This window comes from Sinocyclocheilus rhinocerous, unplaced genomic scaffold (assembly GCF_001515625.1).
Source record: "Sinocyclocheilus rhinocerous isolate Xijiao unplaced genomic scaffold, SAMN03320098_v1.1 scaffold708, whole genome shotgun sequence".
Lineage (NCBI taxonomy): Eukaryota > Metazoa > Chordata > Actinopteri > Cypriniformes > Cyprinidae > Sinocyclocheilus > Sinocyclocheilus rhinocerous.
Window position 1 is genome coordinate 2,077,793 of NW_015635523.1, and position 8,838 is coordinate 2,086,630.

The window sequence follows — 8,838 nt, forward strand, 5'->3', positions numbered from 1 at the left end:
TGTGGAGTATCTCACGTAAATACAGTCGGTTATGGCTTAAGTGAACGTAAACAGGTGGGTGAAATCCGGATATGTGTCAGTATATTACATTCATTCGGTCTTAGGGACAGCAGCCTGTCGTCTCATTAATGTTAATCAAACAACAAAAGATGTTAAATAAATGTATACATGTTAAGCCTACTGTATTAGAAAAACAGTTAATTTAATATTTAATTTGTATCTATTGTATTTGTCTTATGGTTTGTAATTTGCTTCTTTATTTTTATAATAATAATTGAATATATATATAGAGAGAGAGACAGAGAGTCAATTACTGAATGCATATTTTATAATATAAATAATATTTTAATACAAATTATTGTTAATAATAATAATAATAATCATCATCACTGTTATCTTTTAATTAATAGACAGGATCTATTGATTGATTGATTGATGCACTCTCATTGTTCATAGTCAGGGTATATTGTAATTTGTCCTGAGAAATGGAATGTTATACTTTGCAAAATGGGCGCTACATTTGCTCACCAGACAATCAGTGTAGTATGCATCAAGAATTTGATTTAAAGAAAATGGCTCATATTTTGATCTGACTCTACAGCACAGATTAGTGGGGTTTTCAAATGCAAGTTTTAAAACAATTACATTTGATCCCCCCAAAATAATCCTTAATATATGCGATTACAGTATTGCTGTATGTGTAATATAAATCCTCAGTTATAGAGTCAGAAGTGAGATGTGAGAAACTGAATGTAGGGGCATCACACCTGCCAGCTTCAGTGAGCGTGTGCTTTGAAGATGGTTTGATTACAGTAAATTCTGCTGCTCTCTGCTGTTTCAAGCAGAAAGATTTGTCTTTATACAGAAACAGCACATAGGTGTGGTTTTATAAAATTCATTCCTATACATGTAATTATAGTTTGAAACAGTGAACAGATTGTGTGGAACTTTGCCATGAACTTCAGTTGTGGATATTTGGTGGAACCACCCCAAAAGATCAAGGTAACTGGTATGTGATATTAACATTTGAAGTGTTTTATATTTTTTCTGATGTTTATTGCTGTTACAATCTTTGTAGATTATATTATTGACATAATATTATTTTGCATTGTAGAGAAAGTGCAGAAGGTTTGTCTGCTGAACTACACAATCAAAGCCTACTTGAGCTTTAAAATAAATTATTTATGGCCTCCATAAATGAAACATTAATGTAACATACATGTTAGAAAGCCCATCTTGCTACATGCACTCTTTTTTCACAAGTGAATTTCTGAGTTTTCAATTACCTTTCTGTGACCATTAGGATTTTTTTTAACACATATGGAATTAGATTGATTTGTTAATGAATCATTCGGACCTGTCTGTGAACTGCTTTGACTGATTCATGCAAAAGAACCTACTCATAAGAATGATTCAGTTTGCTTTGCAAACAGTTTTTACTTTGCACAAGTAATATTAAGCCCATTAAAGGTTTTACAGAAGAGCATAAAATGCATATTTATTACATAAAACAATTTTAAATTCATTAAAATGTCCAGTTTTTCCATGACTGTGGAAAACTTGTACAATGGACATTTTAGGTCAAGAAATACAGATACTGCAATACTGATGCAGTGGTGATTCAGTAATGATAATAATACTACGTTTTCAATTACTCATCTAATGCAGCATTTAAATCATTTTAAGCCCTAAACAACAGGATATAAATCAAAAGTTGGAAAGGAGACTATGGAATTCTGATCTTATCACTCAGGACAATGAAAGACAGGCTGCTGAAGGGTTAATAAAGACCACTAAAGCAAACACCTTGATTTATTTCTGAGCCACTTCCACTGAAAGCAATAATCTGATCAGTCATTAATGTGATTTTCCTCAACTTACTTTCTCTCTTTCAGTCTCTCAACGGCTCAGTTTTACAAAACGACTATCAACACATACGGTTTTTATGTGACTAAGATGAAACATCAAAATACAGCTGATTTGATTTTACTTTTGTGGGAACAGAATGTCTCATCAAACTTATCTGACCAGGAGGTTAATGATTGGCCCATTAGATTAACTCACTAAGGCTGATTCTTTTGGTTTGTGTGGTAGTTTTGTTCAGTCAGTACAAAGCAGTAATTAATAGCCTAATCATTTGGTTCCATTCAGAATGTCACGTTTTGCATTCGTGTGGTTGTGTTGCATAACTCAGAAAAATATGATAAACACATAAGTGACAAAGTATAAGAGTGATTCAGGTACATTTAAATCAAGTGTAGCGTTAGTTTTGGCAGGTCACGTTAGTCAAGCTCGCATCAGCTCCAATTCAAACCAATCCAAACTGTATGCTAATTGTCAATCATCTTTGACGATAGTGGTCCTGACAGAATTTAAGTCAGTTAATCATCACATTCGTCACTCACCCTCCTACACTTAAACATTACATTATAACTTGCAGTCATAGTCCATCAGAAAGAAATGGCAATAATCTTTTAAAATAAAAGAGAAAATATATAAATAATCTAATAAATTTGTCAAATTAATAATTATTAATAATTAACTAACCTATTATACGATTTCACACACATTTATAACCTAAAAAAGTTGCTAAGGTGATTTTGCTGGTCTTAGTTGGTTTAATATGGTCTCTAGATTGGCCAAGAAGCTGGTGCTCAGCTACTAAAGCTGATTTACAGACTAGTAGAAAAGTGCTAAAAAAACAAAAAAGCAGACTAGCTAGATCAGCCTGGGTGAAAAAACGAAGAACCAGTTTAGTCTAGTACACGCTGTTTTTTCAGCAGGGACAGGGTTAAATGTCGAATTACACGAAAGATTGACAGAAAAGTATGAACTTTATTTGTAAAAAGCATCGTGTTGCTCAGGTATGATTCCGCCTCTGTTGACCCCCTCTTCCTCTTCCTCCTCATCTTCATTCATCAGTATCAACGTCATAAATAATCATGAACACAAATAGCTTGTTTTATTACAGTTCATGTGTGACCAAAGTGATATGTAGACGTGATAATGCGATGTCCACTCTCATGTTAGCACGTAGAACCATCGCATGAAAAACTCTCATAAAGAGGGCAAACGAGACAGGAAAACAGTACACAGTAGCCTATGTGAGAGGACGAGGAGGCTGTGACACGAATGAACACACGCATGACTTTATATCGTCTTCTAACCATACTGAGCTTTCAACAGTCGTATACAAAGAGTGAGTGAAGGGCAAACACATCAATGTTGTCCACTAATGTGTGTTTGCACTCGGTGACTGTTTAGTGTGTGTTGAGATTGTTCCGAAGCGTATGTCACACTCGCTCTCTTTTCTCGATGGCGTCTCTATATTGATAAATTCACAGCACCTGCTGATCTAATGAATGATAGTGCACACTTCTTCTGTAACTATTGTGTGTTTTGCGTGTTATATGAATGTCCAGGACATTATGAAGATGTGGTTTTAATCTCTCTATCTCGGAACCGTGCCGAAATGTTTCACGCACTCTGAGTGGTTGTTTGGGGCAGTCAATCAAGCGTGCGGCCAATCACAACTGTCCTTACATGAAAACTATATTTTCACTCACTGCATGTACAGTAGACTGTATTGCAAAAAAAAAAAAAAAAGTGAACAGAAAAAGGCACCATCGAAGAGGTGCGAGAGGTGGACAGCGGACCTGTTAAGTCACTTTGGGGGCCTGTTGCAGGTAAGTGGCGACGCACAAGAACTGTTAGACTTTATTTTACCAGCGCGACGCCGATCTGACACTAATATACAACATCCAGGAAGCTCATAGTGAATCTGTGATCAGAAAAGCATTCCCAGCATGGTGGTGTCATCCTTTAGAAGTAGGTGCTGTAAATCAACTTAAATGCAGCACAAAAGTTTAGGCAGCATGGCTTGACTTAAACCGTGTTGATAAATCGGGTTTAAAATTAAAGGCGTGTTTTGAAACAAGGTGACTAGTCTAAGCTGCTGTACCATTTTAGACCAGCGACAAACCAGCTATCAGTCGTTCATACCAGCTTAAGGTGGTCAGGGAGATTTTTGCAACATTTCTAGCTGGTCTAAGATGGCCATTAAGCTGGTGGACCAAGTTAGACCAGCAACAAACCAGCTATAGTCAGTTTTACAAGCTTAATGTGGTCAAGCATCGTTTTGCAACATTGTTGGCTTGATAAGCTCGAACCAGCAAAAACAGCTACAGACTGGTCACATGAGTTGGTCAAGCTGGTTTTTGGAACATGGTGACTGGTCAACCAGCTAATTATAAAAAATAATTATAATATAACGTGTAGTCCAGTCTGTCCACTGTGCACAAATTAACCAGATGTGTTTTGGAGCAGTACCTGTTTAATAGCTGATGGTCAATTTTATATGAGCAACAAACCAGCTATAAATTGTTCTTATCAGCTTAAGGTGGTCAAGCAGGTTTTTGCAACATGGTAGCTCGTTTCTAGCTGGTCTAAGATGGAAGTTAAGCTGGTAGACCAGCAACAAACCAGCTACCAGCTGATCATGATGTGAGGTGATTTTAGGAACCTGATTACTGGTAAACCAGCTAATTCTGATAATGATGATATAGTCAAGTCAGTCCAAAACAGCCACATGTTGCGCAGAAACTAACTAGATTTATTTTGGAGCATGGTAGCTACTTTTTGCAGATGGTATAAGATGGTAATTAAGCTCTTTAACCAGCAACAAACCAGCTACCAGCTGGTCATGTGAGGTGGTTTTTGGAACCTGATTACTAGTTAACCAACTAATTATGGTAATGATGATATAGTCAAGTCAGTTCAAAACAGCAACAAACTGTGCACAAACTAACTAGATGTGTTTTGGAGGAGGTAGCTAGTTTCTAGCTGATATAAGACGGGTCATTAAACTCTTTAACCGGCAACAAACCAGCTGCCAGCTGGTAATGTGAGGTGGTTTTTAGAATCTGTTTACCAGTCAGCCAACTAATTATGATAATGATGAGATAGTCAGTCAAAAATAGCCAGTAGCTTTTCACAAACTAACTAGGTGTGTTTTGAAACATAGTTGCTGGTTTCTAGCTTACATACTGTAAGATGGACATTAAGTTCTTTAACCAGCAACAAACCAGTTACCGGCTCGTCATGTGAGGTAGTCAAGCTAGTTTTTGAAAACGAGTGTCTGGTCAACCAGCAAGTTATGATGATGATGACTGTTAAGTAAGTCCAGAACTGCTGTGCACAAACTAGCTAGATGTGTTTTGGAACATGGTAGCTGGTTTATAGCTGATATAAGATTATAATTAAACTCTTTAACCAGCAACAATCCAGATATCGGCTGGTGATGTGAGGTGGTCAAGCTGGTTTTTGGAGGTTGGTGACTGGTCAACAGTGTTGGGCTAGTTACTCAAAGAATGTAATATATTACTCATTACTAGTTACTCCTTTCAAAAGTAATATTGTTACTTTACTTATTACTTTCTGGCCATAGTAATTAATTAGTTATACTACTAGTTGTAACTGTGTATCTTCCACATAAAATTCTTCTAGAATGTTACTAACAACATATTTCTGCCTCATCATTTGACCAAAATCCACACTGGATCGCAGTCAGAAGTTATTACACTCAATAGTGACTGATAGTGACATTCAAGTAGAAGTGTCGTATTAATCTCATTAATTGTCGTGTAGCTTGAAGCTAATTGTAAATTTCTCCGTTACCCATATACAATTATATTTCATTATTTATGTTATCAAATCACACAAGTTTGTAAGAAACTGTTTGATTTTCCAAAAAGATTTTTAATTATAGTAATATAATGTACCACATGCTGATCAGAGGGGTGTGGGTGTGATGTAATGCCAGAGTAAAGTACAGCCACAACTTACACAACAGTGTTCAGATCATCTTTTTTCTGACAAAATCAATATAATGCAATATTTCTATCTGCTGAATGTAAGCTTTTCCATATTCCAAGCTTGCCTGCTGCACTGGGGACATCACATGCATGTGCGAGTCATGAAAATTATGAAAATAAATCTAGGAATTATTTGATTGTTAAATTTTAAATCAGCGGGGTTGAGGCATCAAAAGTAACTAAGCTGTTTTATGGATGGTAACTGTAATATTATTACTGAAATCTTATTAGCAATTAGTTACACTATTAGTTACTGCAAAAAGTAATATTATTACAGTAACTACGTTACTAGTGACTAGTTACTGCCCAACACTGCTGGTCAACCAGCTAGTTGTGATGATGAGTTGATATGAGTCAATCCAGAACAGTCACAAATTGAAACTAGATGCGTTTTGGAGTTTCTGTGTTTGTTCTGGTCTGCGAAGGTCGTTAGCTGGTCAAAGCTTGTAAACCAGCAGCAAACCAGGTACCAGGTAGTCAAGCGTGTTTCAGGTGATCCAGCTAGACCGCAGCTACAATGTTATAATACACTGTTATAAAACAGAATATTAAACTGAATTTTCCCACATGACGATGATGATGATGATGAAGATGTGACACGGTAGGCCAGTGAGTCCAGCGCTGTGAACATCCACACACTGAGCACACGGGCTTCATAACAGAGCAAGTCAATGGGAACACTTGAACGCACGGAGGGGGAGGAGGGCTGCGAGAGAAAACAAACCGAGAAAATTGTTCGCCTAAAACGAAAGTAGCAATACCAAAGTGGCGTTCGGCCCCCACCGTTATTCGTTTTCGGAGTGATCGGTGCGATTGTGATGTAGTTGTCGACTTCACGTTTGCGGTGTTGCTCCTTTCCAAGCATCCGGTAAAAATAATATAAGTGTCTGTGGGGCTACTGTACGGACGGCCAGTGCAGAACTGGTCTGATGTGTCAATAAGTTTGAGGCTGGAATGAGAAGGCCCTGGCGTTTCGACCGGATTTCAGGGGTAAGTTTGCGTTCACAGATGCCGCGATAACTGAAAACTTGGACATATTTTGTGTGCGAAAAGCCCCGAGTTCCGATTGATCGGGAGCTCGCGCTTAGACAGTGCGAAATTCGTGCCAGTTTGTTGTGCTTCGGCATAAACAACTTTGGCGTTCGGCGTGTTTGACACCTGCTCTCACCGAACATCAGGGTTTCTGTGAAATCCGCGACGATTTAACATGTACGGCCGACCGTTCGATTATTGCATATGGGTCTGCTAATGACACGTTCAGGCGAGCTAGAGCAATCTCGCATCACAGGGGCTAGCAGGCTAGCCAGCTACTTTTATTCTATCTGACTAAACGGAGCGAGAAACCCGAGCACAAAACCGTCTCATCTGAAAAGTCTGCCCCGAAAACCCCTAGTTTAAGTAATGAAAGCTCGTGGAGGGGGATCTCTCTCTGAAAATGCCCTGGCGGAGTTTGACAGGAGTGAGATTTATACTTCATCTTCCCCAAAGCAAGATGGACTCTCGGCTGTCTGGCTTGTCAGAGCCCAGATCGACATTTTGCACCGAGATGCAAACCGAGCACAGTTCAAATAAAGGGTCAAGCGAGTTTTGAAATGAGCTCGATGGCTTAAATAATCGGAGGGTATCGTCGACATAGTGCTTTGTGGAGTTCTTGATTAGGGGATCGAGAGTTCTGCAGAGACACACGGAGAGAGCACCGCTCTCAGGCTGTACCTGAAAACTAAACGCTGCAATACTGTATGTACCGTCCATCCACTCGACGAAACTGTGTCGGATGTGCTTTAATAAGACCTACGTGAACGAGCCGAAGTATGGCAAGCCTCTTTAACAGTTGTTACAGCTTGCGTCTTGATTAATATGTAGTATTGTTTGAATTCACAAGTAACTATTCATTAGATGTAAATGCATATGTCAATAAAACGGTGTTCACACTGACAAAGATCTGCAGTGGAAGAGCAACAGGAAGTCATTCATTCAACATGAGTGTTTATGACCATTGGCGATGAGAAAAGTTGAGAAGAGCTCCATTTTATGCAGACGAGCAGCGATGTGATGCACCGACTATCAGTAGGAGTTTGGAGTAGGACCGCCGACTGGAAACCAACAATACAGCAACTCCGTGACCTTCACCGATTTAAACGCTCTCAGTGTCGGCAACCTTTCACTGATGTTGTCAAAATTAAAAAAAAAAAAATCACAATGAAACAGTAGTGACAGATCTTTTCTTCCGTATTGTGACATACGCTGGAAATAAAAACATATGGACGGAAAGTTGGTTCAATCCATCGGTTGTTTATTGAATTTTAAGATGTGGGTGTTTTGCTCAAAAGTGGATGCAGATGAACATGATCTTGCAGGAACGGGTTTAAGTGGACTAAATGATTGGAGAAGTCCGGTATGCGTCACCAGAGACAAATATGCCGTTTTGAGGGAAGATCCAGTTATTGTGTTTTGATTGAACATCAAAAGGTCAGAAAAACTGAAACACGTACAGATGAATAGTTTTCAATAAGATCTGTAATATGCATTTAGAGAAGGTGAAGTTTAATTTCATGCCGACTACATTTTATGTCTCGTCAGCTAGCAAACATTGTCAAGATGGGCGCAAGGTAATCCTTGCAGACAGTGATTTTCTGATGTTTCTGACCTCATATAGGGATGATTTAAAATTGAAAAACGTGTGTTGTATGACGATTGTGTGTGTTGACCCATATAGCCTTGCGTTTGTAGTCTTGGCACAGATAGATTGCCGCACTGCCATATGACTTTAAAGGGATAGTTCACCCAAAAATGAAAATTCTGTCATTAATTACTCACCCTCATGTCGTTTCAAACCCGTATGACCTTCGTTCATCTTCGGAACACAAATTAAGATATATTTGATGGAATCTGAGAGCTGTCTGACCCTGCATAGACAGCAACGCAACTGAAATATTCCCAAGTCCAGAAACGTAGCAAAGAGATC

General features: G+C 38.4%; 1 protein-coding gene across 6 annotated transcripts in view; it reads left to right on the top strand.

Annotated features, from left to right (window-relative positions):
• The first annotated feature begins 3,605 nt into the window (after positions 1-3,605).
• The window catches only part of LOC107747020 (HMG box transcription factor BBX-like), a 38,542-nt gene continuing 33,309 nt past the window's right edge, over positions 3,606-8,838 (top strand). For 5 of the 6 annotated variants that reach the window (XM_016561428.1, XM_016561433.1, XM_016561434.1 and 2 more), the window contains exon 1: positions 6,528-6,863. The gene's annotated coding sequence lies outside the window, so the exon portion shown is untranslated. Of the gene's footprint in view, positions 3,687-6,527; positions 6,864-8,838 lie in introns of those variants that run through there. The other variant, XM_016561429.1, reaches the window with a different exon arrangement.